The 14,955-nt window shown below is 37.9% G+C and overlaps 1 protein-coding gene across 1 annotated transcript in view; it reads right to left on the reverse strand.

Moving 5' to 3' along the window:
- LOC110957773 (poly(rC)-binding protein 3-like) overlaps positions 1-5,571 on the reverse strand; it is a 28,346-nt gene extending 22,775 nt beyond the window's left edge. The window contains exon 1 of the mRNA XM_022203969.2: positions 5,505-5,571. The gene's annotated coding sequence lies outside the window, so the exon portion shown is untranslated. The remainder of the gene's footprint in view (positions 1-5,504) is intronic.
- Between the last annotated feature and the right edge of the window lie 9,384 nt (positions 5,572-14,955).

The raw sequence follows: 14,955 nt of genomic DNA on the forward strand, positions 1-14,955 counted from the left end.
AAACTGTAGATGATGGAGGTCATTAAACTGTTGATGATGGAGGTCATTAAACTGTAGATGATGGAGGTCATTAAACTGTAGATGATGGAGGTCATTAAACTGTTGATGATGGAGGTCATTAAACTGTAGATGATGGAGGTCAGATTCTACTTCCTGTTGCACAGTAGAAGTGGGTCAAGGCCTCATGAATCATCGTTTCCGCTGGCTAAAAACCTCCATCCAGCGGCCTCTTTCTGACTCCTCCAGACTGCTCTTAGAACCCTTTAAAACGCTGAGGTTCTCCTGCAGATCCTCTGGTTCTCCTTCTACAGGGATGGAGGGATGTTGGGGATGTTTCCTGACATCTGACGGGGAAACTGGGTCATCCTCTTCGCTGCTGGCCTCCTCTTCCTCCTCCTCCTCTTCCTCTATGGCGGCTCCTGAATTAATCACGCTTTACGCTCGGCTGGTCAACGCACAAAATGACTCCCCTCCTCCTCCTCCTACTCCTCGTCCTCCTCTTCTTTTCCTCCTCCTCCTCTTCTTCTTCTTCCTCCTCTTCCTCCTCCTCCTCCTCCTCCTCCTCCTCTTCTTCTTCTTCCTCCTCTTCCTCCTCCTCCTCCTCCTCCTCCTCCTCTTCTTCTTCTTCCTCCTCCTCCTCCTCCTCATTCGGTCCATCTCTGCTCTCTTGAAGAACCTGAACCTCCTTTATGTTTTTCTAAAACGAGGAAAAGATGCACTGACCTGGAAACGATGCAGAAACACTCAGGAAACGATAAAAAACAACATTTTGGGGCATTTTGAAGTTGCTTTTGGTGAGAAGCTGGTCATTGATCACAACCACTGTAAAAATCCAACAGTTTTGATGTGAATTTAGTCCACTTTAGTGTCATTTTACAAATTTTTCTTGTTTAGTTATTCTGCAGACAATAAAAAAATGATTAATTTACATGTTAACCTTAAAAACCATCAAAAATCAACATTTTTAAAAAATATTATTCTGTTCTTTTCCAATATTTACCTTTAAGATTACATAATTTTTATTGTATTTAAGTCAGAAATATTAATATGCAGATGTTTGTTGTTACTTGAAACAAAAATTATATAAAATACTGATAAATCCTTTTTTAAATAAATAAACATTTTTAAGCAATTTTTGTGTTATTTTACAGGTTTTATTTGTTTTTTAAGAAAAAAATATAACAAGTAAAATCACAGAAAAAGAAGTAATTTACATGTTAACCGTACAAACAAAACCTGGACAAAACTATATGTGTTTTTAATTTTAGAAAATCTGCATTTTCTTGAGCAGTTTTCAACTGTAATGTTTTGGGGGCAATTTATTGCTATTTTACAGACTTCTGTGTTCTGCTAAACTAAAGATAATAACTAATTATAAAACAGAAAAATATCTAAATTTACATTTAATATTTTAGAATACACCCTCGTTATGTTTTGCTGCTTTTAAATCAGCATAAATTTATTTATTTTACAGATATTTACTGTTATATAAAAGAAAAATACAAACTATCAATGTTTTTACATTACTAATCAATTTATTGGTATTTTTTCTTAAATTATTGATATTAACAGAGTTTTGTGACAATAATAATTAGTTTTACTGTATTTAAATCAGTTAAAATATTATTATTTTATTCTATATTATCTGCTGCTTTTACAGTTTTTGAACGTTGTCGTATTAAACACATGTTCTGGCTGCCGGATTAAAGCTTTTTATTTATTATTTGTTTTATTTATTTCTGAGCACAGTTAAGTTTCTTCACTCCACAAGGTCAGAAAACTCTTTGAAATGCACCAGACTCTTTCTTCAGTGGGTTTCTGCAGGTTTTCCGTGTTAAAAACTGATCCTTCGCTGCTCTTATGAGTTTAAATGTAGAATTCAGGAGCTGCAGCTGTTTTGCATTTGCTGATTGATGGATGAACTCAGTCTTGGTGTTATTTCCTGAGCGTTTCCTCTCAGTTAAACCTAAAAACAGCTTTAAAATGCACCCGGAGGACTGCAGCTCTGACTGGAATCACAGAAACGGTGAAATTTTGTAAAGAAAATCATTAAATGGAAGCCGGCGGTCTAATCTGCTCCAAAGCCTCTCTGTCATCTGTTCGTCCTAATCCATGTCTGCAGATATGTCATTATGACGTTTCATATAAAACCCTGCAGGTCGAACGCTCTCAGCCTCAATCTGGAGCTTCAGAACAGCGTTTTAATATTTACACCACGAGTCTAAAGGACGGAGGAATCCAGTTTACCAGAGGAAATGAAAAATGTGTTTAAAATGAGATAATGAATCATTTTACTGCCTTCAATATGATGATACATGCAGACTGTGAACCCTTTGACCCGTTTATATGTCAGCTTTTCATCAACATTTCATTTTCAATCTTTGAAATTATCCGACAGAGCTGCAGCGAATAATCGATTAATCAATTAATCAATTAGTTGCATTAATTGTTAGTTGTTCTGATAGTCGCTCAATAAGGTTGATTCATTTTTTTAAAGAAGAAAGGTTTAAATTCTCCGATTGACGCTTTTTAAATGTTAATATTTGATTCGTCACCATTTGCTGACATTGAATCGACCAAACAACGAATCAATTAGTCGGTTTGAGTTGATTTTTGAGGAAAAAAATTAGAATATTCTCAGTTGCCTGCTTCTTAAATGTGAATATTTTCTGTTTTCTTTCTTTCTTTATGAGAATTTATAATGTTGGGCTTTCAAGAAACATTCATTGACGCTTTTCATTGTTTTTGGACATTTAATCGATCAAACAACTAATCGATTAATTGGTTTGAGTAAATGTCTCTTTTTCAGAAATCAAAGAAAAGAATTAAAATCCTCTGATTGCAGATTGAATATTTTTTTTATTTATTCCTGCTCTGTGGCGGTAAACTGGATAAAGTTGGACAAAGCAAGATATTTTAATCTTTTTCAGCATTTTTCACCATTTTCTGACACTTTATACGGGTCCGTATCCGCAGGCTACGGATATGGCACTTTCCATTTGCCAGACAGATACGGACCCGTACGCGAGTCTCGCGAGTCAAGAAGCTGCTAACCACTGCAAACTGTTGAAAGGTAAGCAAAGGTTAAGGTTAGGGTTAGTGTTAGGGTCAGGTTTAGGGTCCGTACCTGTAGTACCGATGCTACGGGTCCGTACCGCTAGCGTCTACCGGGAGTCACGTGACCAGATCTCGCGTATCTGATTGGCAAATGGCAAGTGCCGTATCCGTAGTCCACAGGCTACGGGTACGGGTCCGTACCTCTAGCAACAACCTTTAAACAAAGTTTCTGTCTTCCTGGGTTTGTGGACCAAAAAAGACATTTATAATTGTATTTTTGGGGCTTTAGATCAACATTTTTTGCGATATTCTGACATTTTGTTGACCAAACAACTAATCGATTAATCAGTTTCAGTCATTGTTTTGAGAAAAAAGGAAAAATTCTCTCATTTTGGCTTCTTAAATGTGAATATTTTCTGATTTCTTTTCTCCTCTTTGACAGTAAATTTGTCATTTTGGGCTTTGGGGACATTTTTCTTAATTTTCTGACACTTCATAGAACAGAAAAACTAATCGACAGATTTATAAAATAATGGACAAAGTGGCAACACAGATCTGTAAATAATGAATGTAATGTAGTTCCTCAGGTTTTATGTAGTTTTTATGTTTTAAATCAGCCACTTTTGCTCCCCCACGTGAATATCTGACATATTATGAAGCATTTCTGAGGATTGATCACCATTTTGTCTCCAAAACTTGATTATTTAATCATATATTTGATCAAATATCCTTCCTCCAAGACGAATATGTTTTACTGGCTCCTCGTTGTCCTGAAGTTTTAGTGTTTTTCTCTTAACTTTATTTCAGAAATGTATCTTGTAAATCCTAAGTTGCTTCTTTGCATAGATTCTCATTGATTTGACAGCAGTTATGGACCGAAATCTACCAAAAATGTGCCTTTTTTCTGCATTTTGCTTCATCATAAACTAAATTTCCATCCTGTTAATGATGATTAGTGTGCTGTAGAAGGACTGGACAGATGTGTGCAGCTGTTCGTCAGGCAGCACTTTAAGGTTTCTCTGTAATGAAGCCAATATGTTCTCTGCTGGACGTGTTTGTGCTCCAATTAGGGACGAACAAAGGGGAAATTAGCGAACATGTAGGGCAGCGGAGGGGGAGCTCAGAGGGTGACCTGGAAACAAACGATTCGGAAACAAAACGGAGGAAAAGTTTGAGCCGAGCAGAGCAACAGCAAAGAGGACGAATAATTGCTGTCAGGAGCAGAGAGGAGTCGGCTCCGAGGTTTTCCTGGTATATGAGCAGCTCTCGTCTCGTCTGGCTTTTGTTGTTGGCGGTGGAGTCGGGGAGGGGGGCGTCCACCCGGCCGGCCTTCCTCTACGCCGCTATGACAGCGGACTCCAGAGCTGTCAGCCCTCATCAGCCGCCCAGCGTCCTGATCGCTCAGCCCCAATCACGATCAAACCCTCCACCGCGACCAGGCGCACCGCACAGCGCCCAAGAACACTTCAGAAGTCGCTCGCAGACTCCCGTGCGGTCGCCTGAAACGGTCAGAGCGTTTGTCGGCGGTGGCGGGGGGTCACCATGTTGTGAACGCTAACAGCCCAGCGATAAGTCGGCCATTTTAGATTTGCCACAATTTGTAATGTGAGATCAGCGCTTGTCACAAAGTCATGGCTTCCACACCAGAAGCTCTTCCTCTGCTCTGCCGCAGAGTTCTTCCCCATCACTCACCCCAAATTCATACGACTTTAACCACGAATCCAGCCGAGCTTCCACCCAAACAAAGACATTATTTAGAGACCAGCAATGATCTCCTGAGGTAAGGAGTGAAATTTTTGGTGGAGAATCGGGCCATCAGCAGCGCTAAACTCAAGCTCTTCCCCCCGTTCTGCTGCAGAGTTCTTCTCTTGCTGCTCCGCTTTTCTCACCACAAATTCGTACGACTTTAATCACAAATTCCAGCCAGCGTTCCACCCAAACAAAGAAATTACTTCAAGAACATCGCTGAGCTCCTGAGATAATGACGAGTGACATTTTTTGGTGGAGAATCAGGCCATCAGCGGCGCTAATATCAGCGTGACGATAATTGGAATAATGATCTGGACTGAGGTATCAGTTCGTCTGACCGTCAGAGGAAAAGGTCAGAGCGGCTTCACAGTTCTTCCTCTGAACAATAAAAACCAAACACAGAAAGCAGAGAAAAAAATCGACTGAGCGTAAAATTAGCTGCGGGAAACGTCGGCACCCCGAGGTTAACTTCCCAAAAACTTCCCCTCAGACGGCGAGTCGATAACTTGTGTCACAGCTGATTATCACGTTAACGATTATTCTGGGATGTCTGTAAAGTTATCAAGTTAATTAATTATTGATGCCGACCTGATTTTCAAGTTTTTGATGCTTCTGCAAGTCAAATATTTCAGCGTTTGCGTATAAATTGTGCGTTAGAGGGAATCGTTCTTAGCAGAAAAGTGAAAATGAGCGTTTACCTTGGTGTGGAGCTGGACGCCGCCGCTGACGATCACTTTCACCGTTGCAAGATTAAAAATCGCAAAGGGAACTGGCTTTTTTTCTTCCTTTTGCTCTGCCCAGGACGAATCCCGTCGCCCGATTGGTCGGCGGCGCCGGGTCACGTGACCGACACGTGACGAAATGATATGATGAAATGACTCCCCAGTGACGGGAGCTCGGTTTGCAGTCGGACTGTAAATAGGCCGTAAGACGAGGCGTAATCTGGGCGACCGTCGCCCAAACCTCCCCCCTCGCTCATCTGCAACAAAAGGGGGCATGACCAGCGAGGCACGCCGGCGTGGAGGGCCACGTCTGGGCACGGGGCGGTGCGAATCGGGGCCGGAGCCTCCAGGGCGAGCAGCAGACCGTCCTCATTGCCATCACAGATACAGAAACGAAGAGACTCGGGACGACTGAGGAACTTTCCGGTGCAAACAAACACCTGAACCAGCATCAAACACACGTCCTCTGCAGCTCTTTAATCTGATGAATTACGGAGCTTTGGAGGCGACCCGTCCAGATTTTCCAATCGAGCACAAATCCAGTGTCAGATGGACTGTTGTGCAGAGCTTAATCTGACATTATTAGGGTTGGAGGCAGCGGTTTAAGGGACAGTAGGGCTGGATTAGGGCCAGGGACACAATGAACAACAAGCATCTCCTCATTATCAACTGTTTTCATCTGACAGATGCTCTCAAAGCAAACATCCAGGCTTTGTGACGAGGCTGCCAATATGTTCTGAATGTTTGCACCTATACAACCCAACCACCCGACTGTAAAATGGCCCATGGGATGAACTACAAATAGAGCATTAAATCTGCTCCACTTTGGATCAGGAGAGGCAGATAACGAGCGTGGGGTAAAATCTGTTCTGTATTCCAACCACGGCGTTGGCTCACCTTCAAAACCAGAAGGAAAAACCCACGAGTGGTGGAAGCCACTGAAAGCCGGCTGGTTTACGTAACGTCCTCGTAGAACTGAGTGTGATGCTGGTTAGTGCTGAATGTGCTGCTTCCTCTGAGGGCTGCCTCAGTCTGGTTAACGCTGTTTGATGGACTGTGAACGCTTTACACGATAAACCCTCTGCTTTTTGTCACATTTTTACTCACTGTGGGTTCATTTTTCATTTTAACATGAAATCCTGCTGCTCCGAGGAAACAGAACAAGCAGGAATAAAATAACTCAGAAACGTGCAGCAAAACAAACTTAGAAGACCAAAATATGAACCTTTTAAGCTTAAATACGGTTAATCTGTCAGACAAAAACCAGAAGTCACACATGATAAAATGAAGGTCTGTATAAAAGCTGACTTTCCTTTTTTCACAGTACAGATATTTTACTGTCTTTACGTTTTTAAAGCCCGTTTAGAGTTTCTGCTCAGCTGTAGGAAGCTGGATGGATGTCCAACAACTTTCTCCTCTGTTCTCTGTTTCTGAGCCGTTCTTTGTAAAAATCACAGAATTTTAGTCACATAACCGTCAATCACAAACGAGCCGGTCTGACGTGAAATTGTCAGCAATGATTGAAGAATTTTTTTGTTTTTTATAGAATCTGATTCAATCAAATGTTTTATTTTTGGTGATTTTTTAAAATGAGATGTGATGAAATATCAGAATTCTGAGCTCAGATTTGGTGAATTTCCCTGAAGTTTAAGATGAAAATCCAACAATTCTTCTGTTTTTACAAGTTTCTGCTTTGATGAATGTTGTCTTTTGTCGTCTCTCTGAATTCAGGACGATCTTTTAAAACCCAACAAAGATAGCACGCGTTTAGCAGGTTGAAGCCTAAAACCTCTGATCTGGTGGATCTTACCGGTGAAGATGCAGGGAGCTCCTGATCAGGACGGAGGAGGTTCAGTCTGGGACTTTAGGACCAGGATGGCAGGTTGTGGGCACACTGAGGGCCGGGGAGGACCAGCCGCCCTAAAACCAACCCGATAACCCACCCATGGCCTCCAGCAAGGTGATGGACCAGCGTCAGCATCCAGCGTCTGATGGAGGCAGACGGGCGTGAAGGAGAGCGAGGAAAGTCAATCAGAGCGATTGGTGATGAGAGGCAGCTCAACATGAGGTTTGACAGCAGAATGAGTGGAGGACAGGAGTTCAGAAAAATCCACTCTGCTCCTGGTTTTAGTGAATAAAAAGACAGAAAGGAACAAGAAAATCCCCAAATTAGGAACCAAGGAGCATCACAGAAGTGTAGAAAGGCAGAAGGAAGTTCTGGGCTTTTATCGTTTTTTAAGTTTATTCAGAGTTTATCAGCCGTGTTGTTTTGTGAAAATTTACTAAAAGATAAATTTATGAGAACCGGAAACTTCCGTTTAACTTTTTCAACTCTTTTGTGGTCGTTGATGTGAATTTCTGTCAGAAAAATTCACCAGAATAAGGAATAAATAATAAAAAAAACACCCAGAAACTGCCTGGGAATCTTTTAGAGAAGCTTTTAGAAGTATAAATTAAACAATAGACTGAGTGACGGCTCGTGTGGGTTTAGATCTGTTTCTGCCATCAGTATTGATTTTCTATCAATGAACACCAGCATGTGATCAATAACTGTCAGAGAACGGAGCTACAGCTCTGAGTATCAGTCAGAAAAGAACACGTATTATTTGCTTATCAAGCCCAGAAAACCATGACACTAAGGAGACACTGCACTTTAAATATCCTTAAAGGTTTTCAGAATCTGCTTCACTTTTTAAATGCTGGTGATGATCAATGTGGATTTGTAGAGAACAGAACCAGTCAAAGCAGGGGTGTCAAGGTCCACTGTCCTGCTTGTTTTAGATGTTTCCTTCTTCCAACACACCTGATTCAAATGATCAGGCTCGTTATCAGGCTTCTGCTGAGCTTGATGATGAGCTGATCATTTGAATCAGGTGTGATGGAAGAAGGAAACATCTAGAACATAGAGGATAGTGGACCTCCAGGAACTGAGTTTGACACCCCTGACTTAAAGACTCCTGCACTGAAAACCTGTTTGCTTTAATAATGATTCTTTATAAAAACCTCGTCGTACCGCATCAGGACACTTTACTGATGGTCCATCAACGCCTCGTGCAGCGGTAGATCGTGACATTCACCAACATGAACTCTGTTTTCTTCTGCTTTTACTGGACCGTCTCTCTCCATCCTGTGAAGTTTTGACTCTAAAAAATCATATTTTTCCAGATTTTCCTTCACCTCGTAGTTTCATTTGGGTCTCAGATCCATCAGACGTTCCTCCTGCTGCTCTTTGCCCCATTAAACAGAAAAATGATGAGAAGCAGCAGCAGACAGAACAGGAATCAGACCAGATAACACCAGAACAGCTTTGACTTTCTGTTGAAAATGTCACACAGATGAATGTTTGATCTGGAGTTAGCGTCTGCCTGCAAACATCTGGGAGCTTCCTCTGACTTTATATTACAGAGAGGAAACTTTAGAGCAGAGTCAGAACGATGAAACGCTGTAGGTTGAGGACGCTGTAAGCTGAGGACCGCCTGCATTCTGACGTATTACCAGTTTATGGATATTCTTCACTCATGAAAACTCGTTCATTCAACACTTCTGATGTAACGTCTCTAATTTCACTTCATAAAAGTTCTGTAAGTTCAGTTAATTGTCACAAACTCTAAATATATTTACATGATAAAACTTTATCTTTACTGTAAAAAACAAACAAAATAAAAACCAGAAACCTTTGAGATAAACAGCCTTTATGTAGAATGACTGGAACTGGTGTCGTTTATTCATTAAATTCTGTTTGATCGCTCCATAGTAACAGCATAAAGAGTTATTGACTTTTTATTCCTAATATCTGTGTTTTTTCTTTTAAATATCAGCAAATATCTGGAAAATCATCACTGTTAATAAAAATACAGATTTTTGGTGTTGACAGTTTTTTGTATTTTTTCAACGTGTGAATTAATAGTTTTTCTTTTTTACAGTCAATTGTTCAAAACCCTTTTGTTTTTTACAGTTGACTAAAGCAGTAATGAATATTACGTCATTAGACACTCATGCATCTGTGATGATATTTTATGGTTTTTACAGTCCTAAAATATTCATAGTAATCCAAAGTAAAGAAAAACCGTTTCCAGATGTTCAGATCTGCAGCCTGATGCAGCACGTAGAGATGAATTCAGCTCTAATGTAGAAGATGAAGCCTGAAGAAGCTCTGAGGCCTTTGAACCTTTTCCCTCCTCTTTGTGCTGGACTTTGTGTCGGGAACAATAACGGGTCGGTCCTGCTCTAAAAGCACTGCTCCACACAAAGCAGCCGACCTCTTAATGGAAAACATCCCCGAAGCTCCGCTCATGTGGTCAATGCAGCGTTATATGGAGCCGTACACCATTACAGCTCCACGCCTCGGGCTGAACCAGGCTCAGCGGGTCTGTTTGGATCCTCTGGGCTCACACTGTTCCTGTTCTGGACAAAATGAAAGTTGCTGCTGAGCTCAGTGAAGGAGGCTGGATTTAAAGCATTAACCCAGCAAACATGAAAAACAAACCTGGTTTTCCTGTTTTCCTGTCATTTTAAAGTGACCGCTGGTTTGGACAGAAAACGAACTGATCAAAGTGAACAAAACAGTTTTCAGTCTGTAGTTTATAGAATTCAAAAAACTGCAGATGTGTATAAAAATGCAGCATGGCAGGGGATAAAAAGTAAAAATAGTTCAATATTTTAATAGTATGTGGAGACAAAGCTGACAACAAAACCTCAAAGAAGAAAGAAAACAACAAAAATGTGACAGAATATGAATTAAAAGTTGGCATTAAATGTTGTAAAATGTGAACTAAACGTCACTAAATGTTTTTCAAATGTGTCAAAATATCAGTTCAATAATCAACAATATTAATTAAACGTCATTTTGTCAAATTTTTGTCATTTGTCAATTTGTTTGTGGCTTTCTAACTTTTTTGTGTAATTTTTTTCTCTTGTCTCATTTTTTGCCATTTAGTGTCTAAATCTTGTAATATTTTGTCCTATTTTAGTCGTTTTGTGTTTTTTGTGCTGCCTGTGTTGTTTCTCTGTTTTATTTTTATCTTTTTGTCTCACTTTTGTTGGTTGTCTCATGTTTTTAATGTTTTTCTTTGTTGTTTTTTGTCATTTTTGTCTCGCTTTTGTCGTCCACTTTTTGTCACTTTCTAACTTTTTTGTCTAATTTTCTGTTTTGTTTCGTGTCATTTGTCTCATGTTTCTATTGTTTTATTTATTTTTGTCTTTTTTTAAAAACTTTTTTTCCCCATTTGTCTCATGTTTTTGTTGTTTTCTTTATTTTTTGTCTTTTTGTTTTTTTTTTTACTTTTTTGGTCATTTGTCTCATGTTTTTGTTGTTTTATTTATTTTTGTCTTTTTTAAACTTTTTTTCCCATTTGTCTCATGTTTTTGTTGTTTTATTTATTTTTTGTCTTTTTTAAACTTTTTTCCCATTTGTCTCATGTTTTTGTTGTTTTATTTATTTTTGTCTTTTTTAAACTTTTTTTCCCCATTTGTCTCATGTTTTTGTTTCTTAATTTTTTTGTCTTTTTTAAACTTTTTTTTTCCATTTGTCTCATGTTTTTGTTGTTTTATTTATTTTTTGTCTTTTTAAACTTTTTTTTTCCATTTGTCTCATGTTTTTGTTTCTTAATTTTTTGTCTTTTTTTTTTTTTTTTTACTTTTTTTCCCCATTTGTCTCATGTTTTTGTTGTTTACTTTATTTTTTGTCTTTTTGTTTTTTTTTTAACTTTTTTGGTCATTTGTCTCATGTTTTTGTTGTTTTATTTATTTTTTGTCTTTTTAAACTTTTTTCCCATTTGTCTCATGTTTTTGTTGTTTATTTATTTTTTGTCTTTTTTAAACTTTTTTTCCCATTTGTCTCATGTTTTTGTTGTTTTATTTATTTTTTGTCTTTTTTAAACTTTTTTTCCCCATTTGTCTCATGTTTTTGTTTCTTAATTTTTTTGTCTTTTTTAAACTTTTTTCCCATTTGTCTCATGTTTTTGTTTCTTAATTTTTTGTCTTTTTTTTTTACTTTTTTCCCCATTTGTCTCATGTTTTTGTTGTTTACTTTATTTTTCGTCTTTTTGTTGTTGTTTTTTTTACTTTTTTGGTCATTTGTCTCATGTTTTTGTTGTTTTATTTATTTTTTGTCTTTTTTAAACTTTTTTCCCATTTGTCTCATGTTTTTGTTTCTTAATTTTTTTGTCTTTTTTAAACTTTTTTTCCCATTTGTCTCATGTTTTTGTTTCTTAATTTTTTTGTCTTTTTAAACTTTTTTTTCCATTTGTCTCATGTTTTTGTTTCTTAATTTTTTTGTCTTTTTAAACTTTTTTTTCCATTTGTCTCATGTTTTTGTTTCTTAATTTTTTTGTCTTTATTTTACTTTTTTGGTCATTTGTCTCATGCTTTTTTCATTTTATTTATATTATTTGTGCATTTTAGTTTTTTGTTTGTTTTAAACATTTTCGTATTTTTGTGTAAATAAAAACTCTTAATTCCACACATCCGATTGATAAATTTGCCCCCATAAATTTCATTCATGTTTACCAACAGATGAATAAATTCCAACATCTTTTTGTTCTTTGACGACATTTAACTTTAACGTTGCCTCAGTTTTTTTAACTGAATTAGAAATAATAGTCTTTTAGAAGGATTTACGGTTGTCTGACAGAAAAATTAAAGTATTTCAGCTGTTATTTTACAGGTTTACTGCTGTGTGAAACTGAAATGTTTTGAACAAAACGACCTGCAGAACTGATATTCTGGTCGTTCCTTCTGATATTTTTGATCAGTTTCGGATAAATCCTCCATCGTGTGAACACTGACATGTATGTTGTGCTTTTTCTCTGCATGTTGTTCAGTCTGGAGGAGGAAGGGTTCTCAGTCTGACTCATCATCATCATCATCATCATCATCATCATCATCATCATCATCATCATCATCATCATCATCATGTTGCCAAAGGACAGGAGAAGATCTCCAGGCAGCCAGCGCCCCCCTGTGGTCAGAGCTTTAAAGAGCATCTAAAAGTCACCAAGAATCAGCCTCAGATTGATCATCAGTGTAATCCTTTAATCAGCTCCACCTGCAGAAGATTAAAGCTGCATTCAGAACCAAAAGTCAAAGAAAATCTGGAGGTTTTTATTTTTGGAACAAACTCAGATAGTGAGGGAAAATGTGAAATCAGAGGCAATTCTTTCTTCTTTTTCTTTTATTTCCCTGAGAATTCTCCACGAGAAACACATTTAAAACACAGTTAAATTCAACAAACCAGAAGGTCAAGAACTTCCTCCTGGGAGGAGCAGAGACGGACAGAAACAATGAAACAGAGACAGAAGGTGAGCTTCAGAGAGGATCACTGGTGGTCCTGTCGTCCTGCTGCACTTTAACTTTATTTTCTCTGCAGCATTAAGTCCTGCTCGTGTTTTTTGTCTCATATTTTCAATCTGTTTTTGTTGTTTTTTGTCTAACTCTATGGATCCATGCTTTATGTTGTTTATTTCTGAATGTTGAAGCTAAATGCAGACCCATCAGACCAGCAGCGTTTCTCCATGTTCTGTTGGTGGTTCTGTGTGAACTGTAGCCTCAGTTTGCTGTTCTTAGCTGACAGGAACCTGCTGTGGTCTTCTGCTGCTGTAGAACATCTTCATGAAGGTTGTTGTCCTTCAGAGACGTTATTCTGCTTTCCTTGGTTGGAACCAGTGGTTATTAGAGTTCCTGTTGAATTCATTAAATACGCGGTTGATAACTTTAAGATGAATTATTTCCAACTGTTTAGTCATTGATTTTGAAAACTGACTTTTAAAAAACAGTTTTTATAAAATGTTGTTTTTGATGCACATGTTTTTAGGTATTATTTCCTGATTTTCACGTGTATTAATATTTGTTTTTTAAAACCAATTTATCGTCTGTAATTTAACACAACAGGAAAAATCTGTAAAATAACAGTAAATTGTACAAAAACTCCTAATTACAGTAAAAAAAAACACATTTTCTGTGATTTCTGCAAGCAATTATCTATAATTGAAAAAAAAACTATTGTTTTAAAAAAATAGAGTTAAAGATGTTTAAAAATTCATTAAAAAACTGCAAATGTGTGAATTTTACGAGGAACTATCTACATTTTAAAACTCTGTAAACTGTATAAAATACAGTGGAAGGTTTATTCTCCCTGAAACAACGGATATAAATACATATAAATACAGAAAATCAGAGACATTTTAACATCCAGAGCAACCACATTATTATTTATGTTTCTGTTTTCCAGCTATTATTCAGTTTTTATCTTTCTGCGCTCAGTAATTACCTTCACAGGTTCATATTCTGTGGTTCTGCTTTTAGTCACATATTTAAAATTATTCAGACGTTTTCTGTCGACTTTCTTCTAGATATGAACAGCTAAACGTGTTTTCATTCATCTGCTGTTTTTAGGGTCAATAACGATCTAAATGAAGTTTATTTTCAGCCTCTCTGCTCTCCTGAACATCAGAATCTCTTCTAACAGATGATTGTGCTTTAACAGGATCCAGAGATGTTCCCGGACCAGATGGGATGTTTAAAGCCTGCAGCTGTTCTGGATAATCGCCACAGGGGGGCGTCCTGGAGGCAGAGAGCAGATGTCTGAACAGAACCTCCGACTGTGGAGAGCAGAAAACTGTGTGGATGGTCAAAGAGCTGAAACACGTGAACACACACCTCCATCAGGTAATAAAGCTGGAAGCTAAAAGGAGCAAGAACTTCATACAAACTGCAGAATTTAAGCTTCTAGTTTCTGAATTTTTGTAAAATGATCATTGGTCACAGCTGAGCCACTCATGGCTTCACATTTACGCAGAGAATCCCAGAATTTTTAGTTTTTCAACATCTGGATCCTGGAACCGGTTTATTTTTTGCATTTTTTAAATGAGACATTTACAGTAATGACTGATTTATCTTTCAGCACAAATGCCCTAAAGAGGAAGAAATTCACACAAACTGCAGATTTTAGGGATGTATTTATAGAATTCTGTTAAATCCTTCAAGCAGTCTTGTTTTTTGAGTTTTCCGATGAGCTGCTCACAGTTGCAGCCGTTAAACCAAACTGTGTTTGGTGTTGAGAGACTCCAGGAGGATTTTTAAAGACATCAAACCAGAAGTCGTGTTTTTTTCTTTTTGTCTCCTGGAACTTTAATTTTCAGTAAAGCTGCTGCCAGCTGTGAACATGTTTGCATAATTTTCTGGCATAATCAGCTGAGCTTCTTGTTCTTCAGGAACGTCACACTTTGGAGACACCTAGAGGCAGCAGAAGGTTACTGCAGTTTACCAGCAGGATCCAGAAAACAAACAGGAAGTAGAAAACAAAGAAAACAAACAGGAAGTAGAAAACAAAGAAAACAAACAAATCACCTCATCAACCTGTGAACAGTCAGATATTCTTTCTTATAATCCCGTCACTGAAACTCAGTGTAAAATCACAGCAGTTTGCATT

This window comes from Acanthochromis polyacanthus, chromosome 22 (genome assembly GCF_021347895.1).
Source record: "Acanthochromis polyacanthus isolate Apoly-LR-REF ecotype Palm Island chromosome 22, KAUST_Apoly_ChrSc, whole genome shotgun sequence".
NCBI classification, from domain to species: Eukaryota; Metazoa; Chordata; class Actinopteri; family Pomacentridae; genus Acanthochromis; species Acanthochromis polyacanthus.